Raw genomic sequence first — 12,852 nt, 5'->3', positions numbered from 1 at the left:
TAGATTAAACACATATAAACCAGATAGGCAAATGTAAAAAATGAATGATATTTATCACTCTGTATGAAAAGCATACATACTCTAAACATATATAGATTAGAAAGCTGAACACCCAGACACTTTTGGAATTGGGCAAATAAATGAAACATTTCATAAGCAAAAATGCAGATTAGAACAATAAGTTATGTATTATATACGCAAAAGGGGCTAAGAGAGTTGATCTTAAATGTTCTCACTACAAAAAAGAAATAGTAATTGTGTGACATAATGCAAGTGTTAGCTAAGGCTACTGCTACCATGGTAATCATTGTGTAATATATGTGTATCAAATCAACACTTTGTACACCTTAAACTTACACAATGTTATATGTCAATTATATCTCAATAAACTTGGGAAAAAAAGAAAAAACACCAATGAGTTATCTTCCTCTTCTTAACCTGGCAAAGATATTATATGTTAGTAATATCTGGACAAACATCTATCAATAGTAGAATAGATAAATAATGGAGGGATAAGTAAAAGTCCAAAAATAAGAGATTTGTTGAAAAAGCTTTGATACATCTGTAGTGATGGAACCCCCAGAGGTCATTAAAAATGACATAGTACAGAAAGATGTTGAAGATATCAGATGACTTTAATTAAATTATCTTTGTGTATCCTGTGGCTGCCAAAGTGTTGCAGTCTCTGCTGTAGTGTTTAAAACTTGGGTGTTTCTATTCAGTGAATTAATCCCCTACCCCTAACATTACTGTGAGGTTGATCTCCGTAGGGTTGACCAGTTGTGCAATTCATCAAGGCAAACAAGGAGGATCTGATTTTGGATTTAATATTGTCATTTCATATGCATTAAGAACCAAGAAGTGCCCAGCCCAGTGCTGGTCCTGTGGAGATGGCTAATATGGAGAGCAGGTTTTCCTCCTTCCCTCCCTCCCTTCCTCCTTTCTTCCTTCCTGCCTGCTCTGTTTTTCTGCCTTTCTTTTTTTTTTTCTGCTTACCTTATGTCCTTCTCTGATCCCTTTTTTCTCTTTTATGTCCTCCATGTAATCAGCTTTACCCTGCACTCGACATGCACCACATCCAGAGTTACAGAGATGGATGGATACCAGCCAAGCCCCCAGGGCATCTCAGTATAGGGGGGAAGCACATCTGAGCTAGAGAGAAGCCTTAGCACAAGGATATCTGAAGGTTTGTGTTGCCCAGGAGCCCTCACACATCACTTGTGTCCCCAGACATAGGTAGATTCACAGAGCAAGCCAAGCGTGCCAGCAAAGGGTGTGCACATGACAGAGTCCCACATGCCACACAGCCCATGTTATGTTTGGGTCATAGTGAGGAGTTTGGTGTAAATGGAACATTCAGTGTGAGCGGGAATCTGAAACGACTTGCCACCCTCCAGCTAACAAGGGGAGAAATTTGTTTGGCGTTAAGCTAAGGACAGGCATCCCAGCAAAGCCCACCAGGCTCCGCAGACTCACCTGTGACCCCACAGGCTCTCAGACGTTCTCTGGCCTTTGCTTAGTGACCTACAATGCCCTCGACCTTATGGCCTTCACGGCACACTGCTGGCCTGACGGGTTTGCTGGCAACTCTTCCCTCCCCGCCCTTTGGACTTGCTCTCACCCACGTTCAGAGGCTGTTTTGTTCACACGACACCACAGGATCTGTCTCAGATGCAGCATGAGGGTCATTAGAAAAAGGCTAGAATGGTCTCAAGCTGCAGCTACGGTGTTTTGTTACTCTAGCACTTCATTCATGCTGATGAAGTCCAAACCCTCAGCCTGGGATGGCAAGGGCCCCTGTCCCCGCACTGGCCAGGTCTCCAGGACCATTTCTTACCTCTTACATCTCCCCTCCACTCCTTGGGCCTGGCATGCCAAGCCCTAGGCTGCTTCCCCCTCCCACGCCCCCAGCAAAGCTTCCCCCTGACCATGCGGTGTTCCCATTGTCTGGGACACAACTGCTCCAGTTCCTTCATGGCCTTCCAAACTCTGCCTTAGAAGGTGGGGGTGGGATCAGCTCAGAGAAGGCCTTCAACAATCTTGCACCCTGGTATTCATCCTCAAAGTGTGGGCTTAACCTAATAACTTGCTTCTAATTAACAGAAGATGGAAAAGATGATGGGCCCTCACTTCTATGACTTGATTGCAAAGACTGTGACCCAGTCTTGCACATTTCGATGAAGCAAGCTGCCACGTTGCAGAGGCCCATGTGGCAAAGAATTAAGGTTCTTGGTCCAACAGCCTGCAAGGAACTGGATCCTGCCAACAACCATGTGACCTTGGAAGCAGCTCCTTCCCCAGGCGAGCATTAAGATGAACATGGCCCAGCTTGGCTGCAGCTGACAGGACATCCTGAAGCAGAAGATTCAGCTAAGATGCACCTGTGCTCCTGACAGTACAGAAACCATGAGGTAATGTGTGTTGTTTTAAGCTTCTAAGTTTTGGGGTAGTTTGTTATTCAGCAATAGATAACCGATACAGAAGGCACCTGCTGTGGAAGCCCACCTCCTATCCCTGTCACCAGATGTCCTCTCAGTCAAGCTCAATGTCCCTCTTTGTCCTCCCAGAGCACTCTCTGTGTGCCTTTATCATCATATCCGATCCCAATTCTGTAATCATCTCTTTATAGAGCTCATCATGTAATGCTCCTTTGTGTCCCAAACTCCTAGCATGTTTCCTACTCATGAGTAAGGACCAACAGATGTTTCCTAAATGAGTGTGAAAAAGTTGGGCCTAAGGTGATGTGAGGTCACAGGAGACTTTTTAAATTAAAATTTTCATTTTGTGATAAACATTTATTCACACGTTGTTGTAAGAAATAACAGAAAGATCCTGTGTACCCTTTACTCAGTTTCTCCCAGTGGTAACATCTTGCAAAACTATAGTGGGATATTAGAACAGGAAATTGACCTTGATACACTCCACACTTATTCAGATCTCCCCAATACACATCATATGACCCATTTGTATGTGTATATCTGTGTGTATCTAGTACTATGCAATTTTATCCTAAGTAAGATCATGTATCTACTACCACAGTCAAAATAATAAACATCTCCATCTCCACAAAATCTCACATGTGGTCCTTTTATAACCACACCCACTTTCCTCCCACTACCATCCCTGACTCCTGGCACCACCAATCTGTCCTCTGTCCCTATAATTCTGTCCTTCAAGAATGCTATACAAATGGAATTACAGGGTCTGTAACTTTCTAGGACTGTCTTTTTCAGTCAGCATAATTCCCTTGCAATCCATGCAAGTTGTTTGAATTTTTATTACTGAGTGATGTTCCATTTACTACTTTATTTCTTTTTATTGCTGAGTGATGCTCTATGGTAAAGAGATACCAGTTTAACTATTCACCCACTGAAGGACATTTTGGTTCTTCCCATATTATGGCTATTACAAATAAAGCTGCTATGAAAAGAAAAAAAAATGTCATGAAGAACCTAGGGGTAAGACAGGAATAAAGACACAGACCTACTGGAGAACGGACTTGAGGATATGGGGAGGGGGAAGGGTGAGCTGTGACAAAGCGAGAGAGAGGCATGGACATATACACACTACCAAACGTGAGGTAGATAGCTAGTGGGAAGCAGCCGCATAGCACAGGGAGATCAGCTCAGTGCTTTGTGACCACCTAGAGGGGTGGGATAGGGAGGGTGGGAGGGAGGAAGATGCAAGAGGGAAGAGATATGGGGCCATATGTATATGTACAACTGATTCACTTTGTCATAAAGCAGAAACTAACACACCATTGTAAAGCAATTATACCCCAATAAAGATGTTAAAAAAGAAAAAAGAAAATCTGTTTATAGGTTTTTGTGAGAACACGTCTTCATTTCTATTAAATAAAGGTCTATGTATGCAACTGCTGGATCATCTGATAAATGCAGGTTTAATTTTATAAGAAAATGCCAATCTGTTTTCCAGAGGGGCTGTCTCATTTTCCATTCTCACCAGAAACATCTGAGTGATTCAGCTTCTCTGCATCCTCAACATTTGGAATTGTCACTTTTTATTTTCACCATTGTGATAGGTACATGGCGATGTCCCACTGTGATTTCATTTTGCATTTCCTTGATGGCTAATGATGTTGGCCATCTCATTGACCTATTTGCCATCCGTGTATCTTCGTCAGTAGAATGTCTATTCAGATCTCATGGCCATTGTCTAATTGGATAGCTTGTTCTTTTCACTGTGGAGTTTTGAGAGTACTATATATTTTCTAGATTTAGTCCTTTGATAGATTTGTGTCTTCTCCCAATCTGTGTAAAGTTTATGTTAAGGTTGACTTTTTGGTCTGTGGATATCCAGTTGTTCCAGGCCATTGGTTGGACAGGCTGTCCTTCCTCAACTGAATCCTTCTGCACATTTGTCAACAATCATTTTGGCCTATACGTCAGTCTGGATCCAAACAAGAGATAGAAACCAAGTAGTATGTTAAACGGGAGAAGTTTAATACAAGAATTATTAACTGTAATAAAATAATAAGTATAGGATATACAGAAATCTATATGGTATAGGGTTTCTCCTAAGGCTGAAGGAGAAACCCGAAGGAGAAACCCAAAGAAGGACAACATTGGGAGGAGTTCAGACTTCCTTGAAGAAGGTGTGGTTTGGCCACCAAACTGCAGAGGAGCTCATTGGGTTAGCCAGACTGGAGTTGCTGGGTAATTCAGGCAACCCACCCCACCCCCAGAGTGCTATGGACAGGGAGCAGGTAGTCAACACCAAGTGGGACAGGCTGGCATGGGGTCTGTAGGCTGGAGGAGGAGGACTTTAGGGCAGGCAGACTGCACGTGCAGTGGGACAGCCACCTCTGCGTACCTCCTACAGACCCCAGGGGCTGCATGGACTCCAGGGGCTGTGTGGGCCTTGCAGAAGGAGCCCTGGAACACAGGTGGCTGCAGGCAAGCTGCCCACAGGCTCTCATGTCTGTGTGGAGAAGGCTGCCCTTTAAAGAATGGCCCAAATCAGTTCTTCAGACAGAAAAGCAATGACCGAGAAGGAATCCTGGGGCACCAGGAAGGAAGGAAAAACACTGGAGAGAGCAGAAATATGGGTAAGTACAATAGATTACCCTTCTCACCAGTTCATTAAGTCATATTTGACGACTGGAACAAAACTGATAATATGCCAACCCCAACACTCACTCCAGCCATGCTCACCACATCTCAGCTGCCACAGGGCTCCTGCTGCATTTGAAGGCAGAGGGGCTCTGAAGCCACCTGTGTCCCCATGTGTGGTAGGACACTGCATCTGCAGGACTTTGAGATTGGTGAGATGATTGAGGGTCTCTTTGGAGGGGGTCACCTTCTGGGGTGGCCCTGAGTGTGGGAACAGCAGGGTGACCATCAGAGCGGAGGCTGCCAAGGCCAGGCCTCCAGGGAGCGAGGGCCACTGGGGGCCAGACCCCCAAATCCGGGCCAGACCCCAGATCCTGGCTGTTGCAGGGGAAGGACACAACACTAGTCCCCAGGCGTGGGCCCACCTCCACCCCTCTGGCCACTAGGACAGGAAGATCAGAGCAGCAGATACTAGTGGGTGCTGCAGGGCCAGGAAACCTGAGGAATCCTCTCCCTGCCTCTTCCTTTAAGCCATTGAAGGCAGAAGTGGAGAGAGGGAATATCAGATTCAGGGCACTGGACCCCCAGTGCTCTCACCAGTATGGAAGGCCCAGCTCTAAGGGGCTCTTCCCCGCTTATACGTGAGCGGAGATTCTCCAGGAAGACCGTGCTCTTTGGAAATAGGGGTTGTGTGTCAAAAACCTTGCAACATGTACGTAATTAAAATAATACAATTACAAAACAACAAGACAACAAAACAAACCAGGCATTTTTCAGGAACACATGGAAGGTCTCTAGGAGGAAAGTTATGAGCTGAAACAGGCTAGCCACACTCACCTGCTGACCTACTAAAAAACGGGTTTAATCTCTAGCAAAAATGCCAACTGGGGCTCCAATTAACCCCTTGTACTCTTTCTCTATGCCCTGTTAGACAAACAGTAAGAGGAGAAAGAATTGTGCAAGCACTGGCTAGGTTATATGCTGTGGCTAATTTTGTTTTTTTCAGAAAAGTATATGTTGGCAAAATAAGGATTTGGGAACTGCAATCTAAGAAGGAAATAACTGGTTCCGCCACTGCCAAGGTCTGCCCGGAGTGGGGCGTGGATCCTAGTGTGTGGGCCCGAAGGTGGGGCTGAGAGGCTCAGGAGGTCGTCTGGAACGCTGGCCTTGGGACATCCAAAGTACTTCAAAGTGGAGAGCCTTATCTGAAAACTCTCCGTGTTTCTCTTTCTGGGGGAGGGTCTTCTAAAAGGAGCAGGCCAGGGACTGGAGAATGCAACAAAAGTCTTTAAGGAGGAAGGCTGGAAAGAAAAACAAACAAAAAAACACTTCAGGGGCATAATTGTAAAAATGCACTTCCTCTTCATTTGCCCAGAAAACATTTCCTAAGCTCCTCTGGTTGCAGGCTCCGTGCAGGCCTGGGGACAAGGGCACAAGGTCAGCCCGAGGCTGCGGTGGGAGGGCACAGAGAAAGCACAGTCGGACAAGTGAACTTCGGGGATCTCAGAGCAGCCTCTAGGGCTGTGACCAAGATGCCCAGCTAGCTAGGGAGCACAGGAAAAGAGACCCGAACGTCCTGGGAGCAAAGAGGAGGCCGTGGGCGCCTCGAGGCTTTGGCAGCGCCAAGGAGGGGTTCCTCAGTGGAGATGGACCTGCTGGGGTGCCACCCATGGGCGGCGCTGACGCAGGGAGGCATGGCCAAGCACGGGGGTGTTCAGAGTGTGCACGTGGTGGCCACAGACAAGCTCAGAGGTGACGGGACATCAGCAGCACTCATGGAGTCCTCCCCAAATACTCCTGTTCAGCAAGTGGGTGACCTACATTTCCTTTGGCAGGAAGCTGCGTGAGGGTCTGAGGGAGGGGCGAGTGCAGGGCCCACAGGCTGTCGGGAGAAGCGATGGGTCCTGGAAGAGAAGGGAGGAGTCGGAGTTGTGTAGATTCCTCTTCTGCGGATAGCGGGCGTGGGCCTGGGACAGTGCGAGGATCTGAGGGCACAATGATGACGCGTGCAGCGCAGCCCACGTGGGATCTGCGCCTGGCAGAGGAGGGGGCAGGAGGGGCAGCCGCGGCGTCACCCTGAGCAATGGGAGTCCTAGTGCAAGTGACGCTTGCCAGGGTGGGTGAAGGGAGAAGAGCAAGGCGGCAAGGATGGGACTCCGGCCGCATCCTGTGGGCGTAGTAGGTAGTCCCGGATGCTGGGAAAGCAGTGGCTTAGGCGCGGGGTGCAGAAGGCGATGGGCAAGCGGAGGCTTCCGGGAAGCACGGCTGTGACTGGGAGGGGAGATGGGGGGCTGGGTGACAAATGGAATTGAGGTCCGCAAATGCGTGGCTTGTGGGTGGAGGCCCAAAGGCATAGGCAAAGTGATGGTTTTAGAGAAACAGGAAGGGAGCTGGCAAATGAGGGGTGTTCACAGCTCAGTAGAAAGACAAGCCCATCAGGAGCAAGGGCACATTCTCCAGAGGCAGTCGGGACTTGAGGGGCATCATTCTGAATTTCTTGCTGAGATGGAGGTTAAGTCGGGTAAGCGTGTGCAGTTGTACAGGTTGGGAAGTGCACAAGGTGCCTCATCATGGCAAAACCCCATCATTCTTGAGGTAGGTGATCTGGATTTACATCGTTTTATGACACGGAGGACCTCCTCCTGATCAGCATATAGTCATGTATGGGCCAGGAACCTAGGATGTCTGCTGAGTGGGAATGAAAGGGGCAGATGGGGATTTGAAGGAAGAGGTAAAATGTGGAACTAACAGAGAAGAAATGGAGAAAGGAAAAGCCTTCAGCAAGCAGTGAACGTTTTCTCCCTCTTTCTCTTTGCCCAAGTGGTTTCAGGGATTGCCCGTGACTGTTAGCATCCTAGAATATTACCACAGAGGCTGTGTTCAAGGACAACTTCCCCAGGGACAGAAAGTAACAAACAAGAAAACTTCGGTCTGGACCTCTGCAGTCATAAATGTGCTGTTTTAATAAAACCTGACAAGCCTGCCTACTTTTTTAATGAAGTATTTAATTCCCTAAGTATTTCAAAATACTCAGCAAAATTATTTCCTTTTACCCGTGTCAGATTGTTTTTATTTTTTAAGTACTGATGAAACACAGATAGTGGCAACTTTTATTTAATCCAAGTCCAGAAGGACTCACTGCCAGCCCTCATCCACCAGCGCATGCAGGACTTAGGGCTGTTTAGCAGCGTGTTCACCAGCTTGACTCAATGCCAACCACCTTCCCCTCACAAAATGACACAGTGCAGCCCTCAGGCTCTGCTGAAACAGGAGCTTACAGGGGCAAATTTTGAGCTGATGTGGGTGAAAGAAACAGCCAATACACATGCTACTGGCTTCTGCTGAAATCCATGGCCTGTCAAGGAATTATGTCCTCATAGGCTCTGTGCACCAGCTCAAATCCAGGCTTCTTAGTACAGTGATAATAGGTCACTCCTGGAGCCCATTCAATTGAGGTAATGCTTTTTGAGTCTACAACACAGCCTGACATGGAGGTCAATAAATATTAGCAATCATTATTACTTATTTTTCTTTGGCATTCTCCAATGTATCTTACAATTATTATGACAAAAAAAAAAAAGCTTTAAAAAACGTAACACTGCTGGGGAATGACATTGGGGTCTGTTGTCCTGAAATCTAGCTCTAGTCCTGGTTCCCAGGCAGATGCTGAATCTCTGTGCACCTATGAGGTGGTCTAATAGCACCTCCACCACTAGAGAGGCTGTCAGGAGGATGAATCCAGACAGTAAATGCAAAAGCCCTTATACCCCATTAGGCCACACACATGCAAGGAATAGGGGTACAAATCCCATCTGGAGTGTAGAATTGGAATTGACCCAAGATGATTAGCTTACCTTCCTCTAGTTCCAATAAAAGTGTCACGTAATGAGACACAAGAGCGTACGGTCACAGTGAGAACTAGGAGAACAGGAGCACTCCAAGCACTGGACAACCCTGGACCTGCATGGGTCCCTCTAGGCACACTCAGGATATCCTCCAAGTAGAATTCCTTCACCTATGACTCTGCAAACAGGGACTCTGTTATCGCCTCTCAGAACATTGTGATGAGCTCACCATGGGATTGGCTGCTAGGAGACCAGCTTGCTCTTTCCTGTTATCACTGATGTCCTGAGTCATCTCCCCTCCAGCACTAATGGATGACCATGGGAGAAGGACTCATGGGTCCCGGGCCACTTCTATGCCTGGGTCTCCTCCCCTGGGTCAGGAAACAAGCAACATCAAGAATTTATTCCCCTTGTGGAAATAAATGGTACAATATGGGGAATTATAATGCAGCAATGCATACCCCGATTCTGCCCTAACCAGCTGTGGAGGGCACCCTGGGAGCTCACACTCTGGCCTGACCCTCAGAGAAGGCATACACTGTTCTCCTGTCTTCATTCTCATCTGCATGCCCTGGTCAAACCTAATCTCCATTTCTGCTCCCTACAATTTCTTTTCCCCTGGCCTCTGACCCATTGGGCTGTGCAAATGCCCCCCAGGCTCTTTTCTTCCACTGTCCCTGCAGAGAACGCACCTCCTGCCCTCTCTCCATGAGTCTTCTCTACCTGCCTCTCCCTCTGAAACCTCTCTGGAAAAACCTGCAGCGTTGCTACTGTGCTCATTCATTCCTGTGCAGCCATGTGGTGTGGGACCCACCATGAGGGCTGTAGGGCTGTGGTGCAAAGAATGGGGAGTCAGACCTGGGCTGTGAATCCCAACCCACTTGGCAGTTATGTGCCTTGATAGTGGTCTAAAACTCTCATTTTTTGAGAGCTCCTTAAAATTTTGACGACGTGCTTTTGTCTTCATGTCATCGTGGCTCAGGAAGGGACTTTGTAGTCTTGTAGACCCTAGGAACGGCATGGCTGAGTTCACACCCAGGCCTCCAGGACAGAGCCAGTGCCAAGTCACTTCTGGACAAATTGGGTGACTTCTGTATTGGCTCTTCCTGTATGAAGTGTGGTGGCTGCCACTACTTAGAATTGTCATGAAGAGCAAGTGTACATCTCTGCCCACTGGATCATGGGGTGGTTGGGAAATACATGTTTTGTCTGCTGAAGAACAGGATGTCTTCCTGGCACCCAGAACCCAGCCTGATAACTAAAATAGGTGCCAACGAATATATTTTTTTGACTGATAATATAAGCAGAGCCCTAACACAGTACCTGACAAAAGATGGACATTCCAGAAACTACAGTCATAGGAGGAGGCATTTATATACATGCTTAGCCAAGTTGTTCACCATCTATCTGTGGGCAAAAAATTTTGCCTGCCTTTTCAGTAAACAAAGAATGTTGCCTGCCATTCCAGTAAACAATGAATTACGCCCACCATCAAGCCGTCAGCCACTGCAACCACCCCTGACAGTGCACCCTGAGGGGATTCAGGATGGAGACAAACTGGGTACTGGCCCCAGATAGTTAAAATGCATATCAAAGGAATAATTTCTATGAGCCTAGACTCTTGCATCTTCCCATATAGAAAAGCACAAAAATCATTCATTTGAGATCTCTGTTTTTAGTGTTTAGCAGCAACCTTTTGATGTTTGACTACATGTTTGTTTGTTTGTTTTTTCAGCAAAAACTCCTATATATCCTGACTCCTTCTTTACCTCTTTGGAATAGTCCCTCAGAGCTATCTGAGAGGCTGCCTACCCGGGCTATAGTCCTCAGTAATGTTCTCGAATAAAACATAATTCTCAACTTTTGGTTGTGCATTTTTTTTTCTGGTGGACATATCTTCAACTCATTCCCACAGTCTGTGGTCAAGGACCCCAGAGTCCAGCATGAAGACTGGTTCACACTTGTCACTCACACTAGTCTGTGCTGCTGAGGAAGGTGGTAGCCACATAGAAGGCAAAAGAGGTACACCAACCCTCACCAAAAGACAAAGGGCTTGGTTCTCTTGCTCTGCCCATTGTACAGATGAGGAACCTAGGGCCCTGACTGCTTAAGTTGCCCACAGACATGAGAATTAAATGAACCACAGAATGTTTCCATTGTCTAACATACAGTAAGCACTAAATAAAAGTTTTGATCTTGTTTATTTGGAAGGATTATTTGTCCTTACCCACTGGTCTACAGGGCCACCAAGGAGGCGAAGTCACCGAGTGCCCCGACACCCCATAGTGGACACAACGCCAGGCACCCACAGTCCCAGTGTGGAATTTCTCTCTTCCACACTAAGCAATGACCCCTCACCCCCAAACATCTTGAAAGTGGTAGTACTTGCATCGAAGCAGAAAACAAAGAACATCTGGAGGTTCTTCCTCCTTTCCAAGCACAACACAAACTTCAATTTCTTTCCTTTTTTTAAAATTTAATAAGAGAAAAAATATCCCCCCTAAATTCCTAGGGGAAATCCAGAGACAATTATTCCCATCATATTTTGAGGAAGTCTTGAATCCTTCTCTGGTAGATATTGGATTCTCAGAAGGCAACTGACCTTCTGCAAAAGCCATTAGAATAACGTCATCTGAATGAGGTTTCCAGAATGAAATACTGCAGCCCCACCAGGCAGAAAAACAAACTCAGCCATCAGAGCCCACAAACAGGGCCTCACCAAGCATGGACACATAAATGTACCATACATGTGCAGCCAAGGCTTCTCCAAGCTTTCCAGGAGGGTCCACGGGTCCAGAATGCCATGCATTTCCACCCCAGCAAGCCAAGGTGAAGCTCAAAGGGATGTTTCATTTCCTGAATGGGCCACCTCCTTTCTGGTAGGAGAGAAAGTCCATGCTGGGATACATTATCAGGGCTGCTTCTGTACCACAAGAAAACTTGTTCCTTAATAATGACATGGGAATGAACTCACATTTGCAGATGATTCTGGATGATTTACTCTATTTACAGTTGTGGGAAATGAGACTTGGAGAAATAAGTAACTTGCCCAAGTCCACCTAACTAATAGGCAGAACCAGAAGAAGAACCCGAGTCCACCTCAGAGCCCATGCCCCCCATCCACAGCCATGTGGGGGCCACTTTAGCACAACTCCCTGTCACAAGCCCCCTCTAATCCATCACACATTTACAGAACATCGCAGTGATATTCACATCTGATCTTTCACTCCCTCCCCTAGACCCTTTGGGTGCTTGCTGACTAAATAAATCTCATGTGGCTCACAACTTCCAAGACCAGGTCCACACAAACCCTCCCAGAGCAGGAAGGGGAGGGATGGTCCACATCCCATATGTCTAAATATTTTAAAGCCCTGGTCCCAGATCAGGCCTCAGTCCAAAGGAAACCCCAACCCAGGAACTCATGCACATGCATGTGGACATGCCAGTCTGTACCTCTAATTTCTGTGCACACGCATATGCTCAGCTACCCCTCAGGCCCAAGGGTGCACATTGGAGGGGTGGTCAGCCCTCGGGATGTTTGGACAGAGAATTCTGGATGTTTAGAGTACCCCATACATGATCTAGAAGGAGGAGTGCAGGTCCCAGGTGGACACATCCTCTTGGCCTGGTGGAGGCATCTCTGCAGGAAGGAACCAGGCAGAGCAGGACCTGCATGGGCCCTCTAAGGACCAGCGCTGGCTATGGACCCCTCGTGCTGGGCTGAGGGCCTCACTGTCCAGGCCCATGTCTCCTGTCCAGCCATGTCTTCTGCTGCATGCAACCAGCCTTTATAAGCCACTTACAGATCTAAAGAGTAACATCTGCTTCATGTCCCCATGAACACATTTGCCATGATCCACCTGCCTACGATTCCCCTCACCGTTTCACCTGCTGATCCCCCAACCTCCAAAACTCCAGTAGGGTTTTACCATACT

This window comes from Orcinus orca, chromosome 6 (assembly GCF_937001465.1).
Source record: "Orcinus orca chromosome 6, mOrcOrc1.1, whole genome shotgun sequence".
NCBI lineage: Eukaryota > Metazoa > Chordata > Mammalia > Artiodactyla > Delphinidae > Orcinus > Orcinus orca.
Note: the sequence above shows the minus strand (reverse complement) of the source record.